Here is a 19,732-nt window from a genome sequence, read left to right as displayed (position 1 = left end):
GTAAGAAAGTGTGGTTTGATGGTGCACAAAGCTAAACTGCTGGAGTGTAGTGAATGTCACATATTTCTTCTGACATAATTTTTTAACAATTCTGGTTATTTTATTTTCCTTTTAATGTTTATTGTTTCTAGAGCTAATTATAATTTTAGGATCAATTGAAAACTACATGTACTGACTTGGTATTTCATTGCAATAATTATACCAATAATTATGAAGCTGTGTTCAAAGGTAGGTGTGCATTTAGTATGCATGCTTTGAATTTCAGTGATTGTTTCTGCACTGCAAAATGTAAGACAGGTCTTTGCTGTGCGAGTTTTTTGCAATGGAGTACAAGTAACGGTAGCAGTGTTTGTTACTGTGTCGTCCAGCCAAACGTACTCCCACAAGACCAGCGAGCTTCTGAATACCTATGGCTCAAAGCTCTAAGCTCTGATTGCCCTTTCCGAGTTTTTATGCATTAACCAGTGCAAGGCCAAGGGCTCAGAGCTAAGAAGCATTTGAAACCTTAGAACTATTCACCGTAGTGCTGGGACCGTGCAGCAAGTCAGCGTTAACGAGGTCGCGATAAACGTGAATTACTGTAGAAAGCTAGTGTGAAAAAGTAGTTACGCTCACGGAAAATGCTGTTTTTTTTCTTAGTCGGTCATTGAAACAAAGCAATGCATATAAAGTTTGATATCTGGCTGATCCCTCAGTTTTTTTCATCTAAAAACCAAGAGTTGCATGGAAGTTGTGCAAGCCACAAAGTTGCGTGCGATTTGTGCCTGTGATCTGGAGCAGGCTGGGAAATTTGTGAATGGCCAGTGGTATTCACTCAGTAAAGCAAGCCTTTTCTGTAAGTACAGTTTTTGGCATGGCATTGCTTAGGGATGCATGCATTAAACTGACTTCTCTGCACCACCCACGCTTCAAGAACAGTGAAGTACATGAAAAAAATGGCGAAAAAAATTTTCCGCTTCTGGTATGCGTTTTCAGGAAAGTATTTGCCATTTAAAGGGTTCAGTGTGCTGTGAAAAACCTTAATAATGTGCTTGCTGTTGCCTTTAGTCAAATTTCTCTTTCCACATCTTTGTTGGCCTGACCTTGTAGCTTGTCTGCATGAGATTGGCTGCTACATACAGTTTGCTTTTTGTTGCTTTTTATTGGTGGTCACATTCTTTGCTTGGCAGTGTCATGCGGTTTGGGAAGTAATCTAATCTGATTTCTGCGTTGGCCTGAAGTTCAAGCTTTTAGATGTGGGGGCAGGTTTACGGTGCCCCCTTGCTCGCTGTAACTGCAGTTTCACCATGAGGGTTAGTCCTTTTTTATTGTGATGTGGTGTCATTTACTTGTGGTGTCATTATTGAAGCAAGCGCTATTGTTTGTAACAAATGAACACTCATTTTAACTGCAGCCATTATAAGTGTTCTCGACTCTAAAATGGCTTTCTTCCGGCGTTCAGTATTACATGATAAAAACCAGCCGGAAGGCAACACAGAAGAGATGAGCACAAGCCGAGGCTGGTCTAACAACTGATGTTTTATTGAAGGAAAGCAGCAAAAGAAGACCTGCAAAGAGATGCACGCGCACAAACCCCAAAGCAATGTGAGGGCGAAAAACAATAGAAAGGCACTGCCATACTAGTAAACGATCTAAAAAAACAAATTCCTGAAGGTTCACCGACGGCTTAGCCACGCACATGTCCTTAGCCTTACCGATATAGTAAGCCTCAGCTATGTCCGGACAGATTTATCACTTACATAAACCACTGATGTGCCGCGAAAATCGGGCGTGCAAAAGACAGGTCGTCCTCCGATAGCATTGACGAGATTGAGCGTGCAGTGCCAGGTAAGAATTCGCCTTCCCTCCTATACAGTGAAGGTGCTCTCAGTCAGCCGCACATTCAGACATCTGTCTCTCTGCCCATAGCAGTTTCAGCTACAAGGCGGTGGAACGCAAAAAACCCTTTTACTTTTCAAAGTGGTGAACCTTTTTTATCTCCTACTGTGCATAGTAGATTATTACCGGCAGTTTTATGGAGCCTAGTTTGAACGGTGGTGCAAAGGGCTCCTACTTCGCTTTTAGCTATCAAGACAACAGCAAGAACATACTTAAATTTGGAGCGATTTGCTTGAGACGGTGCGAAATGCCATGAAGGTAAGGTATAGAGGGCACATTTTTGTGCTCCTCCACTACGTGAGCATCATCCGAGTGGTGTTCCTTTCCCTCAAGCGAGTGAAAACACACTGACAGGTGCGCGAGATGGACAAAGGGGAACCCAGCTGCCATTGGCTTGGAAACCTGCTCCGAGAATGCGCTCTCAACACTGTGATGGCATGACTTCCGTAAAGCGGTCGTGAATGCATGCGATTGCCAACCCGTCCTTCACCAGCCGCGAGTAGTTCAACTCATAGCTAAGAGGTTTTCCTGATCTTAGGCTATGGTGCCTACACACGTGGTCGTCCACAAAGCGCAGGTCTAAATCAAGAAACTGCAAACGGTTCTCCTTAGTGAAAGTCAGACATAAAAGGTAGGCTTTGACCGCATGCCTTAAATATTTCTAAAATGTCTTGTGCCAACTTATCTGAGCCCTCCTTGTCCAACAAACTTAGGTAGCCATCAACATAACGAAATTCTACTATGCCGAGGTCTTCCAAACAGAGCTTTGATGCCGCATCGACTCTCTACAGAAAAATGTCGCGGAGGAACGGTGCGACCTGGGACCCTCTGCATACGCCTGATCTCTGATGTAAATACTGCCCTGCCAACTCGCAAAAGTGGAGTTCTGTGGAGTTCTAGTTTCTTGTCGACAGCAACCTGGGCATGTGCTCTACAGTGAGCATCGACATGGTGGACCTGTACTATTCATCGTAACATGATAGACTTCTGAGGCATGTGCAAGACTGCATCAGGGTGGACAATGAACAGGCTTTTACAGACAGTTGCGTGATTTCGGTTGCTAGCTTCATGGGGCTGTTGCCCTTTTACCGCAAATCTGGATTTGTCAGTTGTCAGGGCATTATTTACACCCAGGTCGTACCTTTGATCAGCAACACTTTTTCATCTAAAGTCGATAAGGCATTAGAGCCCTGTTCGGAAGGCCTCAGCATAGGAGGATTTCGTTGTGTTCAAGACTACCTTAATTTCCTGGGCATGGAGGGCCCAGAAAAGTTGGCAAAAGATGTTTTAGAAGTCTGTAAGGTTGGAAGTCAAGGCCTGTTTTTTACTTCAGAATTGTCTAAGCAGAACCGTTAGCAATATCTTGGTTCAGACCTGCGCTTTGTGGATGACCATGTTTGTTGGGGCTACAGCCGAAGATCCGGGAAGCCTCTTTTTAGGTACGAGTCGGGCCACTCATGGCTAAGGAAGGGTGGTGAAGAGGTGTACTTGTCTCAAGCTAAGGTCAGTAAATATGGAAACACTTGATGGGTGTGCAATCGCGTGCATGACATCAGCTTTACATAAGTCATGCCATCACTGCTGAGGACGCATTCTCATAGCAGGTTTCCAAGCTAATGGCGGCTGGGTTCCCACTTGCCCATCTCACCAACCTCTCAGAGCGTGTTTTCACTTGCTCAAGGGGAAGGAACACATACTCGGCTGATGCTGATATACCTTACCTCTACAGTATTTCACAGTCTCAAGAAAGTCTCGGCAAAGTTTAATGTTGCTGTTGTCTTAACAGCTAAGTGCAAGATAAGAGGCTTTTGCATGGCCATTAAAAAAAGGCTTGATAAAACTATGGGTAATTGTCCACAATGGACAGTGTAACGTATAAAAAGGTTCACCACTTGCAAAAGTAATGAAGTTTAATGCGTTCCACTGCCTTATGGCTGCAACTACTATGGGCAGACAGGCAGATGTCTGATTTTGCACCTGACTGAGCACTTTCAATCTACAGGGGGGGGGGGGGGTGGGGGGGGAAGGCAAATTCTAATCTTGCACTGCACACTCAATCTTTTGAATGCAAATATGAGGATGACCTGTCTCTTTGAACGCCTAATTTCCGCAACGCATCAGTGGTTTACGGAAGGGAGAAATCTGTCGGTAGATACTTGAGGTTTACTACATCGGTAACGCTAAGGACACGTGTGGCTAAGCCGTCGGTAAACTTTCGCCGTAAGGAATTTGCTTTTTTAGATTCATTAGTATGCCAGTGACTTTCGATTGCATATCCTCCTTTCACTGCTTTGGGGTACTGTGCGCACGCATGTCTTTGCGGATCTTCTTTTGCGGCTTTCTTTCAATAAAATTTCAGATGTTAGTCCAGCCTCTTCTTGAGCTCATGCCTTCTCCTGTGTTGTGTCTTCTGGCTGGTTTTAAGTTGAGTCATTACCAGTATCAGTATATCTCTATTGGCTACTACCTGATGCTGTCACTTGTATTTTGCAATTTTATATTACAGGCTTTTCAAGAGCGCATCGAATAAAGGCTTTTCCTTTCTTGCAAAGCTGCAAGTTGTGACTGCTTATTTCACATTTCTTGAAATGCTCTTCGTTGAGATCTGGCTGTGTACATGTGCTTCAGGTGCTCGGTTTTAAACATTTGGCTCTGAGAAGCAGCGCCGGCATTCGATGACTGTAATTTGCGAGTTCGAGGCGAAAAGGCGTACGCAGGCATCCTTTGCATGCAGATCAAGATGATCTTGGCCCTCTCCCGGTTTTCAGCTGGTTTTCAGTTTTTCATTTAGGGTATGACGGGGGAGGTTGAGCGCAATTTTGTAGGATTGTCTAATTAGAGCATCCAGGTCATCTCTTTCTTTGACTGTGGGGGTGACGTATGCTGTACAGTAGATGACTCTGCTAAGAACGAAGGCTTGGATTAGTTTCCTGGTCTCGGCTTCTTTAATTCCTCCTCGCCTATTAGCAATGCGTCTGATGAGAAGGGAGATTTCGTTAACGGTGTTTCTCAGTTTCTTATTTAGTGTGTCGTTTTTTGGTTCCCAATATTCTTAGTGCTTCCACTTCTGCGATGGCTGCCCCTTCCGCGTAGATTTTGATCTGATGTGCTTTATTCTTTCTTTGATGCTTTGGGTGTAGGATGAGGACTTCGGATTTTTTGGGGGAACAAGGAAGTGCCGCTGCTTGTGCCTCCTCTACTACTACATCTGCTGCTTGTTGTAGCGTATCTTGTATCATGCCGATACTCTCCTTAGTGGTCCAAAGGACGATATCGTCCGCGTACAGAGTGTTCTAGGTCTGGGATTTTGGCGACTTCGTGTGCCTTTTTGTTGACGGTTATATTGAATAAGAAGAGGGACAGGACAGATCCTTGTGGCGTTCCTCTGTCTCCTAAACGTAAGGTGTAGGATTTGATTGTGCCAATTTGAATTTTAGCCGTTCTATCAGAGAGAAAGTCTTTGATGTAGTTAAACGTTCTTTCACCTGCATTCAAGGGTCTTTCCGAAGCACTTGCGACTTTATCTTTCCTGCTGTTTTCGTCAGGTCACTAAGGGATTAGGCGTAACATTCAGACACACCATCAAGATGGCATCCAAGTATTGTCACTTTGTTTTTGCTGGCGCTGCGGTTTTTAGTGACTGCAAGGTATTTTTGCGTGTGTGTGCTTAAATCTTACGTGCTTAGGTAACGTTGCGTGCATTTGAAATTTCAATAGAATTTTTGCTTTTTTAATCACAGAGTTAATGAAAAGTAAGTATTTCTAATGCCTATTGGAACAAACAATGGCAAACTGAAGAATAGCCGCTACGTCGCAACTCAAAGCAGTTTTGAGCAGGTAGCAGTGCTACTACTAATCTTTGCGCTACATATAAAAGAAAATGTGGGCAAGCGCATAGGAAAGTGCCAGCTAGCAAGGAAGTGAAGCGCATGAAGGCAGTTCTCGGTCGACATTGGAGCTGCGTTCGACAGGCTCCGAGGAACGCGAGCAGGCAAGTCGGCTGGCTGTCACGAGCAGTCAGTTTGAGCAAAGCTGTCCGCTGCCACTCCACTGTGTGAATTAATTGAATTGATCGGTGAACAATTCTTATTGGCTGGAGGTGTCATTACTTCCTTTTCTTCTCCTGCTCAGACTGCATAAGCCGCCACTGCCAGCCGCCGTTCGAACCTTCGCCGGGATGAGTGGTGAGGCTGCACATGTCGATGCTGTCGCCGGCCGGAGCTACATGTTCCGACGCGGAGCCAGCGGCGTGACGGTGATCTGCTACCCGTTCGAAAATGCCGAGCACAAGCTCGAGCCAGAGTTTTGGCTCCTGAGCTTGGCTGACATGAAAGGATGAGGCTGCAAGGTTCCCCAGGGTGTGCTCAACAAGCTGCTCCATTCGCTGAGGGGAGACGGCGAAGCACAGCAGACCGTGTTGTACCACCCTGAGGGATCACAGATCGGTGCGTTCAAGCTTTGGAGCAGCTTGTTTTAATTTGTACACCGAACACTTGTGCAGATACTTTATTGTCATCTTTGCCTGAATGTACAAGCATTAGAACGGCACGCTCTACAGATTTTTCGACTGCGGTGATGCTTTGTAACCACACGGCAGTGAAACGAACGTACTACTGGATTCAGGACATAAGTACTTGGCGAGGTGTTATGTACTTGTGCCGGCGCAAAAGTACTCAGCTGTTCACTTGCATGCATTTGTGTGCTATAGCAGGTGCTAACATCATTGTGCTATTTTTTCACTTTAGTCCAGCCTACAAAAAATACAAAATTCATCAACATGGAATTGTTGATCACTGTCTTGATCTAGCTATTTTCTGTTCAGAACAGTGCAGCCACTCAACAAGGCTGCTATTTATGTCATGATGGAATTAAAGATTTTTCATTGTACCAGCATTGAAATGAACATATTATGTGATGCGCGATATACTTATTGGTCGTTTTGTTTCATGCTTCTGCTGTTTTATAAAATTGCAGTTTTTGAATCAGTCATTGGTGAGAGAATACCTCTGGCATTCAATGAACTCTGTTCAGTCTGTCGCGCCTAAAATTCACTAGTGACGTGACACATAAAGTGAGTGATGTTTCAAGTTCAGTATCCTTTAACCAAAAAAAAAGTGGTAGGGGTTTAACGTAGTTAAATCAAGTACACGTGTGAAAGCAGCGGACACTTAAGTGCCACTCTGAGGGGTTTATTAGGATAATTCCCATATAGGCAGAGGTGGTAATTCTCTACTTAACATTCATAGATGGCGGCGTACCACTACTAGCGCAGTGGCGCAGCGGTTAAGGGATGTGCCACTGCATTGACAGGTGTCTGTTTCTATCACAGCCACCGGTAGGGATCGTGCGACCCATGTTGCTCTTCCCGAGCAACCTTTTGCGACCAATCATTATTTTGACTGCCACGGCGGACAGTTTTCTCACCATCCAATGCACAGGTTGTGATGTTGCCACAAGTTTATGTGACCTAGGTGGTGTGATGCTCTCCTCCCATTGACTACAGTTGGTGTGATGCTTCTCCGAACTTACCTGAGCTTCATCCGATTGCTTGCAGCTTGTGTGATGCTGCTCCGAACTGACCTGAGCTCGGGATAGTACGAGCACAAGACAAGATTCTTGCTAGGGGTTGGTACATGCGGAATAGTGCTTTCGCACTAAAGCACGAGGGAGGTACAATGGCTGTCAGTGACATATTAATGTTGATAAATATCCAAGTGTATTTGAGTTTTACAAACTGAACATGGACGCTCAAGTATCTGTGCTCTGTTTTACAATACACACCGATTAATAATTAATTAAAGCATTTAGTAGCTGAAGACATGCGCGACACTCTCTTCTGGTACAGCAGATTGACTAAACATTTTCAGTTGTGTGGCCAGCTTTATTCTGGTGTTTGGATATAAAGCTATTACACTGTCGGGTACAAGCCGGTAGACTGTTTCATTCCTTTTTGTCTGTCCCAGCGTAGTATTTGTGTTGGATTATGAATAATCTTTCCTTTCAGTACAAATTTAGCCTCACATTAAAAGACTATAGACAATAAAGTTTTTGCTTGCAGTTTTTCTTCTTTCAAGTCATGCATTAGACATTACAATACATAGATCACCTCCTGGTACTCACCTGTGACTGCTAAATTTATAACTGAATTTCTTCTTGGCACTGTTTAAGTTTCAGTTTCATCAACCAAATGATGGGTGTGACAAGTAGGACACATGAGACACGAAAAGAACGGCAGTTTAACTGCTGATATGTTGCCTGCTGCCATTCCAGCTCTTGAAGCAAGCTGGTTTAAGTGTTTTAGTGAATTAAAACTATGTATCAGCCTTTATATTACAGGTTTTTTTTCGTGCCTCATGCTACCAAAATGTGAACCACATGTCTCAGCCATCGTTCGGCTGATTAAAGTGAAATAGCATGAAAGAAGAAATTAAGATACAAATTATTTATTGCTAATAGTTGGCCACATGGTGGCATAAGTATTCTAATCTTTAACGCATCATTTGAAAGAATAAAACGTGGAACTAATGCTAGGTGTCTATAGTTCTCTAAGTCATAATGGGAACAAAACCCAACACTGATGGTGTGCGGACAGTTTAACCTCATTGAAGACATTTTGGGTGCCTTGTAAAGTGCTTTTAAATGTAGTAACTCTGATAACTTCCCTGAAAATGTACCTTTCTTCAAGCTGCCCATAACAACCTGACTAATATACATATTTTTTTCCATTCAGACATTGGCATGGATTCCAGTGTTGTGCCCCTTGGAGATTCTGGTTATGTTATTCTCTGGTTCAAACTATTGATTACTTCTATCCATCTGTTGAAGACCCCTACATAGCTGTAAGTGTTCAACATTGTAAAAAATGCTTACATGCATTTAGTAACGTGATGGTAGATTGTATTCTCAAAGTTCAACATCACAGTGCTCTGCTGTCACTTCAGTCGACTGTACAAAAAATACTAAGTGTTATTTTTTTGCAGAAAGTTATGTGTCTGTAGTTTTAATACCAAGTGATAAAACGAAACAAAGCAGTATTAAATATATATTCTTGTAGCCGTAGGAGTATCACCAAACTTTTTCTATAATCAGAGTTTCTAAGTGCTAAGTTTGTTAACTTATTGGCTAGTCTGGATAACAGGTCACTTACTGAGCAGTCTTATTGGGCTCAAAACAACACTATAAATATACTTTCTATAAACGTATAAATAAATCTGATTGTAACGATGTGTCAGTAGGATAGCCGCGTTTGTTACCTTACGTCGGCGGTTGTTCTAGAGCCAGCCAGCAGCATGCGCTCAGCGATAGCACTGCCGCTACTGCGTTGACTCATCTTCGTTGTTACACAATAATGAATCAAATAGATGACAGGCCTCATGTTGGTGTCCTGTGCTGGCACCATGTGTACAGGATGTTTTCTTATTCATTGTTTTTGTTTGTTGCAGGGCAAGATAGCGTGTGCCAATGTGCTGTCTGATCTTTATGCACTTGGCGTGACCCGCTGCGATAACGTGCTGATGATAACGGCTTCCAGCACTAAGCTCACTGAAAAGCAGAGGGACATTGTCGTGCCTCTTCTCATCAGGGGAGTCAAGGTAGGATCGGCCCCTGCTGCAGTAAAACTTAAGATGTTTGCATAATGTTTTAGGTGTGTGGAGACCATGGGTAGCCTATCAGAGCTAATCTGAGTGTTAGGGAACTAGTTGTGTAAGCTCTCAAAATTTGAATGCAGTCTCAGATTTCTTTTTCAAGTTTGTGCGCTTACCATGGTGAAGAGATAACTTAAGAGAAGATCTACAAGAGATGTACGTGTCAGAGAGCAGCTGTTCAAGTGTTTCAGGTTTTAACTCTTTTCACTGCCCGAGTTTATGCCCCAGTACTGAAGTCATAAGCATGGTGCAAATAGCTTGAATGGCATTTGTTTCCCCACAGGACTTGGCTGAACAAGCAGGCACAAGGGTCACAGGAGGGGAGACTATGCTCAATCCTTGGCCTATGATTGGTGGTGTGGCATCATCAGTCTGCAGAGAGTCTGAAATCATCTCGTGAGTGCAGTATTCCTTTCCCTTTTTTTTCTTTTTCAAATGTATTAAGTTTTCCATGCTATTTTTGTCGTTGTTAGCATATATGAAATGCAAAATTTGAGCATTTGAGGCTCTGTCTGTTGGGTGCTATGTCTGATGAGTTTTTCCAGCATGAGCGTGGTTTTCAAAGTTCAGATAAACCTTACTTAATACCCAAATAATCACCACAGTGATGATGTAGTTTGCCCGTGGAAATACCTGACTGTACAGCCAAAGCTCATAATTTGAATTTCTGGATAATTCGAACTGTACGACTGGGTCTGGCCATGCTCCACTGGGGTCTGTGTGAAACAAAGCCCATTAATTTGTTAATTTGAATGTGAATGGATTGTGCCACCAATAATTCGAACACACCACTGCGCCTGGGGGGCGGGGGACGCGGTGAACCAAGAAACATTCCCACTAGGCTTCACCACCTTTTTGGAGAAGTGGGCAGGGTTAAAATGGCGTGATAGTCTGGGTAAACGAGGGAGGGTTTTCTCTCTGTGCTAGCGGTGGCAACTAACGGCATGGCCTCGGAGCCGGCTTGCTTGTATGTGTTGGTCTCGAAGGCTTCAGTAGCTTGCTGTGTTGGGTTTTGCTGTTGAGAAATCGATCACATGGCCAGCAAAAAGATGATTAAGGTGAATCAGACATATCGCAGAGTCTCCAGCACTCCAAATCCGAAACCATGCGGTCGTGCGCGAAACTACGACGTGTGCAAAACGAATGAGTTGGAGCTTGGCTGATGTTTGCTGTGTGTATTTGTCTCGGTTTTTCAGTGCCCTTTGCATGTGATTGGTTGCGGCCGGAGCAGTAAACCTACACGGTGTACCGCATTTAGAATTGTCTTCCGTTTGCAGTAATTACTGTGCCAAAATGCTTGAAGAGAAGGTTGGAACCATGCATGAAGTCGATGCCAGAGCATTATCGAAGCAGGATATCACCAAAACAAAAAGCGCACTCATTGGTTTGGCAGTGTGCGCCTTGAGCCAGGGGAGGCTGAAAATTCGGGCAATATACATGTGGCCGCCCGGGTTACCTTTGCTTGTCGACTTCAATGCTTACGCAACCTCGCGACTCACAAGTGTGAATTTGCAAGTCACAGAGGTTGCACTATATGGTTTGGTCGAAAAGCGCCAGACGTGAGACGGTAGTCCTTTTGACCATCCATGCTCAGTGGTGGTTGTATGCCTTTTGCAACTTCCGTGGGGCCCTCCGCTGCGGTAGTTTGGAAGCATTGAATGCTACGCGCGTCTTCAGTTTTGAAGGTGAAAAAAGGCCTTCAGATAAAAGGTAGGAGGTGATGAAGGAATACTTTAGGACAATGAAATGGCTAATCTCACTACCCGACTGCTTCCCAAATGCATATTCTGTTCACTTTTGTTTGTTCGAACTTCAGTCAATTTGAACTGTCGTCGTCCCCGTCGAGTTGATATTAACAAGCTTTCACTGTACTGTACAATTCACTTTTGCACAAGTTCAAACCATGTCTTATTGGAATTGTCGTCATTATATCAAGTGCTACCCCGCACCCACCAAAGATGTTCTGGTACCATTTTGCACTCCACTAAGTCAACACTGATGCTTTTTGCAAGTAGAGTACTTATAGCAAAGGCCCAGCAGGTCAGTCGCATAGACAGTGAAATTTTGAAAATGGCACTATAATGTAAACCGAAATAGAATTGCAGCAAAAACCCTTGAACATATGCCTTCCCCCAGAGCAACGAATGACAGGAATAGTAATGCTATGCCTGTCTCAACGTTATCCTTGGAGAAGGTTTGCTACAGAAGTAGTCACTGCGTCATTAAAAGCAAGCTGTTTCAGAACAACAAAAAGGCTCTAGACAAAAACTGGAATGTTCATCAGCCTGGCCATTTAACCTAATTGCAAAATGTTATGCTCCCTTTACAGGCCAGACAATGCACAGCCTGGAGACGTGCTGGTACTGACCAAGCCCCTTGCACCCAGGTGGCAGTGAACGCTCACCAGTGGCTGGAGAAGCCAGAGCGCTATGCTCAGCTGGACAAGGCTGGCATCAGTGAAGAAGATGTATGCAGGGTCTACCTCCATGCAATAGACTGCATGGCACGTCTCAATCTCAATGGTTGGTGCTGATTTGTTCGTGTCCGCAGTTTTTTTTAGTTGCCTATTTGCTTATGTGCTTATTTACGGCAGTCTCTGCAATGCCTTCCTGAAGTATTGTTGAGGTGAAACATGTACACTCACAGAAAGAGAGTGGACAGATACTAATGTGAATACAAACTGTGAGCAATGCTTTAAGAAGGTAACAACAAAATAGTTGATAATTGAAGTACAGCGCAGTGGTCAGGACAACAATATTAAATTCGTGTCCCATGATGACGACAGCTTCCACTACAGTAATCGTAACATAAATAATGAGAAGTGATATGATAGAGCATTGAAAACGAAAAGTGCAGGAAATTAGGGCAAACAAACAAAAAGAAGCTGCAAGAATTTGATCACGCACGTAAGGAGATGTTGCTGCACTTGGTAGATTCTGCAAAATATGCGAGAGCAAAGGACATCATTACATGTAATTGCACAAAGAAACTGGGGAGTTCATTTGGAGAAAAAGAAGGGATGGGCAAGCAGGGAGAAGGATTAAAAAGGCAGAATGGAAAAAGGGAAGATGTAAAAAGATGAACGCAAGAAGAGTGATGCTGTCGCGGCTAGGCAAGTGGTGGGAGAAAGGGAAAGTCGTCTTGTTGAAATATTGGTTAGGGGACTGAGGCTTCCCCCACCACCAGTTGTTTGTTTTCTGTTGTGAACCATCCAGTCTTTGTGGCTGTCTCTTTACTACCACAGCCGTTCACTCCAGTGTGATGCCAACGAATAAGGAAAAGAAAAAAGGAAATAATTAAAGTCGTGTCTTTGGATAGTACAAACAAGGATACAGGTTAGATTGGATTGGAAAACACTAACATTGAGATGGTGGATTGGCTCGGAAGTGCTGAATTTTGTCCGTCTGATTTTTGCTTCCTTGTTTATTTCATGAAAATATCTTAGCTCGTTAGCAGCCCATGGGAAGGGCGACAGTGATAACCTGGCGACCAACATTAAAGACTGCAGTAATTTAGTTACTACCACCTCACAGGGTATGCTGGTAGTATCTGTGCAGTCTCACATTTTGCAAGTGCAAGTATGTGTGTTCCACTTACTAGTACTTCACTGTCTGCATGCAAGAAGGCTACCACAAAATTGCAGACTTTTGAAGAGAAAAAGTTTTCATTTTGATCAAAGCAGGTCTTTATCAGACCAGCTACATTTTTTTTCCTTTTATATCATGAAATGAGAGGCATTGTATGACTATTCATCAGTTGTGTATTTTGTGACCAAGTGGGAATTGACTTTCACTTCACTCCTGCTTGTGCAGAAACTGTGTTAAAACAAATTTTTTGCCTTTGTTGTTCCAGGAGCTCGGCTGATGCACAAGCATGGCTGCCACGTTGCTACAAACGTCTGCTCGGTCTGCTCGGCCACACCCAGAACTTGGTGCAGGTGCAGCAGCGCTCAGTGGGGTTTGTGATCCACACGCTGCCCATCATCGCCAATTTCCTGCCCTGCTGGCCGCCACGGGCACCTCCTTCACACTAACGCACCGGCATTCGGCCGAGACCTCTTGAGCCACTGACAACCAGTCAAATTTTTTTTCTCTATTGTAGAATTTCCTTCTCATGTCTCACAGCTTTTTGAAAATAGATACAACACAACTTTTCAAACTTTCACCGTCAGGAAGTGCTAAAATGTATGCAGAGTTTAGACTTACATGAAAGTCATGGTGTTCCTGTCGGAAATCCCCAGTTGTTCCTTGGAAAGATATGTTGTCTCCGTTTGGGTGAAACTCTTTTCAGATTATTTTTATGTAATTCAGATGCTCTGCTCTGAGTAGTACCAGGAGAAAAGAAAACAAAATTGACAGGACGATCATGAAATCTGATGCGAGAACGCTGTAATAGCAGTTGAATTTCGCTCAGTGATTACTTTGATGCTTTTACTTTAATGAATGCTTTTACTTAAAGCCGAGTGCACCAGAATTTTTCTAGAGGGTGTCTATGTTGGCGGCCCCCTAGCTAGTGGGGCATGGTGAGGCTGTGGCCGGTTGGGGATGCTTCTGGAGGGCAGCTGACTTTCCAATTGTCTCTTTGGATTTGATTTTACTGTTGCTCTTTTTGCTCTGCTGCTGCACGGGCTTCTGGTGTGTGGAGGCAGGCAACGGGTTGGTGATAGATGCGTGGTTCTTGTGTAGGGTGGAGTGGGGAGGTCTTTGGCACTTCTGGAGGCTTCACATGGAGAAAATTTCTTGTCTTCACACAGATAACGCTGCCCTTAGTACAACTGTAGCCAAAATTTTTTTTTACTTGGCAATGCAAACTTCCTGGAAACGCCAATAAATGGCAACAGCGACATGGCGTGTGTCCTTTCCACATGCTCTTTGACAAATAAGAGCATAGCGACGGATTCATCGCGCGACTTAGTATCTTGGATCACCCACCGGACACCCAAGATGCAATGAACAAGTTAAAGCATCATTTGGGTTGATTTTCAAATTCTCTTGCCAATATATTAGCATACGGAATTTATTTATTTATTTTATTTATTTATTTATTCAATATATTCAAGGCCCCTGGGGGCATTAGAGGAGATGAGTGCATGAAAAATATATAATCATAACACAGGAATTACAGCAATTTTGTGGGAATACAGGAATTGCGGTAAAACAGCAGCAATTTCATTTCAAGTTTATTTCATAGGTTGCATTGACAGTTTATACTGTTATAATTTATGGCGTTAGTGAGATACAAGTTTCCATTTTTACTTTCTCACGTGGACTGCTGATGTGCCTTCCAAAGGAGAATGCCGAAGCATCGTGCAAAGAAATTGAGCAGCAAGAGGGATACCCAGCGTGGATCATAGAGGATGTTGTTGAAGGGGAGCGGGTAGCAAGGCTGACAGACTCTCTACGCGTGCTCGAAGTGCCTTCAGCCGACAAGAAGTCTGAGCTGTAATAACACAGGCTTGGGAATAGGGGACAGGGAAAGAATTGGTTGTGAGGAAGGTTTCCAGCCTCGCAAGGAGTTTTGAAAGAGTGAGCTGTGAAGGTTTTACTGATGGGGTACCTTATGGCTGTCATATGCAACTACGAATGCCACATATACGAGTGTCGACAGCTTTGGTCTTAAGCTGCATGTCACTGACATGAACATTAGCTAAATGGACTCCAAACAAACATATTGTGTTGTGTTAGTGATATTTTAAGCGCTTTATGAGCACACCAATATTTTTGTTAGTCATGAAAGATAGTCTTCTACCAGCGTTCGTTATGTAAAATATTTTCCCCTTATATAGTGGTGTTGATGGTTTGTTCAGTTAAGAGACTGGCTGTTCCTTGAAGAGACCTTCATGAATCTGCGCTGACTGAATATTACGGTGGTGTGGAGGATGGTTTGTCTCCCGTGGGCATCTCCCACAGCCTGTCATTGCTTAAGCCTCAGCCATTTGCCATGCATTGGGAATAAAAATATTTTGCAGAAATTCTGGCTCTTGTCTGTGCTGAGAGTGTGTGTGGGCACACTGAAGCTTTATCCATCAGTATCATTAAGAGCAGACATTACTTTGCACCATTAGATACAGGTTCCTTCATCCAATTCTTTTATGTGAAACGACTTTTGAATTGAATTTTTGTGAAGACCTAATTTGCTCGTTTTGTCACGAATCATATAAACAGCACACTGCAAGAAATTGCTCCCGTGAATGTGGTTAAAAAGAGCGCTAAGGTGCTTGTCACTTATCCTTTCCAAAATTTATTCCTGATTACTTTACCTGATTTTGTGAAATATTAAGTTTGAGAAAAATTACTTGTTTACAGTATCTCATTTCGGAACATGAACATTGTGCTTGGTCCAGCGTCTACTTTGGGTTCTGCACATGTCAACAGTGCATATAGCGCTCCTGCACATTACTGCGTGGTGGACGTAAATGTTAGGCAATGCAGCATACTGTAACAAGACAGATTCAAACCAAGCTGCGCATGATGCTGCCATCAGTGATAGTAACAATGGGAACTTCGGTTGCAAGTGTATTAAACACTTGAAGGTTCCCATGTCTGATCATGGGTTTTGGTTGCTGTAGCATTTGGCGTTTTCTTTAGCGCTGTCTTGTTGCCACTGCACGCCCCAAGTGATTGTGACGAAGCTAGCGCAAGGCGCCGGCTACGTGCAAGGAGTGGTCGCGTGATCATAGGTGAAGTCCATGGCTCTGTTTAACAGCTAGCACTTTAAAACGTTTTGGACGCGGCGTGGCCTTCCTTCAGTTTGCCCCATGGCGTGCTGCAGCAATGTGCTCCCGAGACTCTTCGATGCCTGCTTCTTGTACTTTGATGCAGGTGTCACAGTGCACGGCTATCAGGAAACCTCTTTTTTCCTTTCTTCTTTTACTCCCTCCTTTATCCCTTCCCTTAAGGCGTGGTTCAGGTGTCTGCCAATATGTGAGACAGATACTGCATCATTTCTTTTCCCCCAAAACCAATTTTCAATTTCAATTTCATAGTGGTTACGGGTGTTCCGCTGCTAAGCTTTAGGATGGGGGATGAAAAGAAAATTTTGTTTGTTGAAAGGATAGTGTACCATCTCGGTGAACATCTCAACCCTGTTGTGAACACCTCAACCCTGCCGTGGGGAACGGCAGAAAGTATATAAAGAGTGAAAGAAGGAAGAGAGAGAGGTGCCGTAGCAGATGCTTCCTGATAATTCAGACCTGGCGGGGTTCTTTAATGTGCACTATAAACTGCCACTTGTTATACGGGACATGAACGTTTGAGTGCAGTGGGGCCGTGCAGGGGCTCAAGGACCTGTGTGTCCTAAATTTTTTGTAGCGGCAGCTACACTAAGCTACCAGTCGAGCATTTCGTAATACACGTGAGGGGAAAGTTGTGCGCATGCGCCGATACCATGTTACATGGGAGAGGCCAATTGTGCTCATGCGCCGTTACCATGGCAACCGGGGAGGAGTGGGTGGCTTCATCGCCACTCTCCCTCCTTTATTCCTTCCCTTATGGCGCGGTCCAGGACCACGTACCATCGGCAAGGACCGTATGCCTTGCTATGTGTAACAAAATTTTCTTTTCTACAAATTATTACATTTTGGCTTAATAATTCTTTTTAATCCCGCTCATTATTATTATTATTATTATTATTATTAATATTATTATTTATTTCGAAATCAAAACTCTTGTCCTTTCTCTGTTCATGAGGTAGAATCCACCGGTGTTGCGTTCCCGCGTGCTTTTCGTTTTTAATAACTGAGTACAGGCGAACAGGCACCCGATTCTTGGCCGATCCCCCAGTGTGGGCATGTGCCATCCTTTGATAGGCTAACAGCAATGACATATAAACTCGTATGACATCATAATCATCATCATCATCATTTTCATACACACGTAGAACGGCTGCTGCCAAGAACGCTCGCACGTTGTGTCACGGCAGCTGGCGGATTGCGGCCGCTAGGCTTATCACTTGTTCTTCTCTGGATAGTCCTGTGCTCAAACCTTCCTGGCTGCGCTAAGGCCCTGTCACGACCGGCGCCGCGTGGCCAGCCTTGCGTTATTTTGCTCCTAAAGAAGCTTCAGTTCGACGAGGGATCTTTCTTTTGCCTAAGGTGAGTAATTTTTCCTCCGCGACAGCGGCGCCCATTATCGTGAATGCCTATTTAGCCTTGCGTGGAAGACTGCTCGCGCCAGCTGCAATGGCCACACAGTTTTCTTACAATATGCCTCCAGAGCACGTGAGGCCAGTAGGACTTCGAGATGCATTGCAGCGTCCCGACAGCGTTCGTCTTCTGTTAGACACGCAGCACGTTTGTGGCTCCCGTTTCCCACTTACGTGCAGCGTTCCGAGCATGACGCTCTGCCTCGGCTGCATCTATGACCCTTCCACAACGAGTCTTATGTGCCACTTCGCCTGTGGTAGCTCTATCATAACTGCTGCGGTTGGTACTGCGCAGGAACGCAGAACGCTGCGTCGTCCAGTCACAGCAGGTTATCTTGGGACGCGTTTGGACCCGCTGCGGTGGCTCAGTGGTTAGGGCGCTCGGCTAGTGATCCGGAGTTCCCGTGTTTGAACCCGACTGCGGCGGCTGCGTTTTTATGGAGGAAAAACGCTAAGGCGCCCGTGTGCTGTGCGATGTCAGTGCACGTTAAAGATCCCCAGGTGGACGAAATTATTCCGGAGCCCTCCACTACGGCACCTTTTTCTTCTTTCACTCCCTCCTTTATCCCTTCCCTCGGTTCAGGTGTCCGCCGATATATGAGACAGATTCTGCGCCATTACCTTTCCCCAAAGTACCAATTATTATTATGGGACGCATTTGTCGTTGTTTATAGCGCTTTTTGTGACATCTTTTGTTGCCCCGAGTGATTAGGACCAAGCTAGCGCGAGTCGCCGGCTACGGGCAAGGAGTGGTCGCGTGATCGTGGGTTAGGTCCATGTCTCTTCGATTTAAAAGCTAGAGCTTTAAAAGGCACTGGACGCGGGGCGGCCTCCCGTCCGTTTACCCTGCGGTGTGCTCTAGCAACGTGCTCCCGAACGAGCTGTCCACGAGATTTTCTTCGATGCTGCTGCCTGTACTTTGATGCTGGTGCAGCTGTGCACGTGATATCAAAACCCATCTGCTGCTGTAGCTTATTGGTTATGAAAAAGCTATTAAATCTTACGCCCCTAATCCGGGGCAGGGATAGTACACTGGCATCGCCTTAGCGTTTCGTCTCCATCGAAACGCTTAGGCGCCCGTGAGCTTTGCGATGTCAATGCACTTTGAAGATCCCCAGGTGGTCGAAATTATACCGCAGCCCTCCACTACTGCACCTCATTCTTCCTTTCTTCTTTCACTCTCTCCTTTATCTCTTCCCTGAAAGGGCAGTTCAGGTGTCCACCGATATGTGAGACATACACTGCGCCATTTCCTTTCCCAAAAGCAATTTTCATTTTCATAGTAGTTACAGTGTTGCGCTGCTGAGCTCTAGGACGCGGGATGGAAAGAAAGAAAAAATTGGAGGGGGAAGGAAATTTACAGGGTCGTCCACTCTTAGTTGGAATGTCGCTGCGTGCTGCCGGCGCTCCGAGAGGCGCCTCTCGCGGGTGCCGGAGAGACTATTGCGCAGGAGCAGTGAGAGCTGTAGGCGGGGCTTCACGCATCGTCTGCTACAGTGCGCTCTGTATTGCGGTGAAGTGGGCTTCAATTTTGAACTGCGTCCACATAACGCCCATCGGAGAAACGTGAGGAACAAAACACTGCTGAGAAGCCTATCAGCCGCTTCTATCCCGTTGCAGCAAAAGTAGCAAAGCTTTAACTATTGCGTGGCGCGCACTTTCTCCTGAGTGTCATTATTTTTAGGTTTCAAATTAACCGTGCAAGCAGAACACGTTGGTACTGTTTCTGCAACAAAATAAAAGCAGCTGATAGGCTTCTTAGCAGTCTTTTGTTTAGTCAAAAACATTTTTCCGATCGGCGTTATGCGCACGCAGTGCAAAATTGAAGCTCACTTCACCGCTATACAGAGCGCACTGTAGCAGACGATGCATGAAGCCCCGCCTTGCAACTCTCACTGCTCCTGCGCAATAGTTTCTACGGTGCCCACCTGAGGCGCCCCGTGGAGCGCCGGCAGCACGGAACGACATTCTAAGAGTGGATGACCCTGTAGGTTAAATCTCTGACATCTCGGTGAACACCCCAACCCTGCCGTGGGGAAAGGGAGAAAGTAGAGAGTGAAAGAAGA

At 44.8% G+C, this 19,732-nt stretch overlaps 1 pseudogene; it reads left to right on the top strand.

The window, feature by feature from the left end:
- The first annotated feature begins 6,055 nt into the window (after positions 1 to 6,055).
- On the top strand, positions 6,056 to 14,969 carry LOC144120330 (inactive selenide, water dikinase-like protein; annotated as a pseudogene).
- The last annotated feature ends 4,763 nt before the right edge of the window (positions 14,970 to 19,732 follow it).

The sequence above is a fragment of the Amblyomma americanum genome, chromosome 1, assembly GCF_052857255.1.
Source record: "Amblyomma americanum isolate KBUSLIRL-KWMA chromosome 1, ASM5285725v1, whole genome shotgun sequence".
In the NCBI taxonomy this organism is placed as follows: domain Eukaryota; kingdom Metazoa; phylum Arthropoda; class Arachnida; order Ixodida; family Ixodidae; genus Amblyomma; species Amblyomma americanum.
The sequence above is the reverse complement of the archived record's forward strand: the minus strand, read 5'-3'. Positions and strand labels throughout refer to the sequence as shown.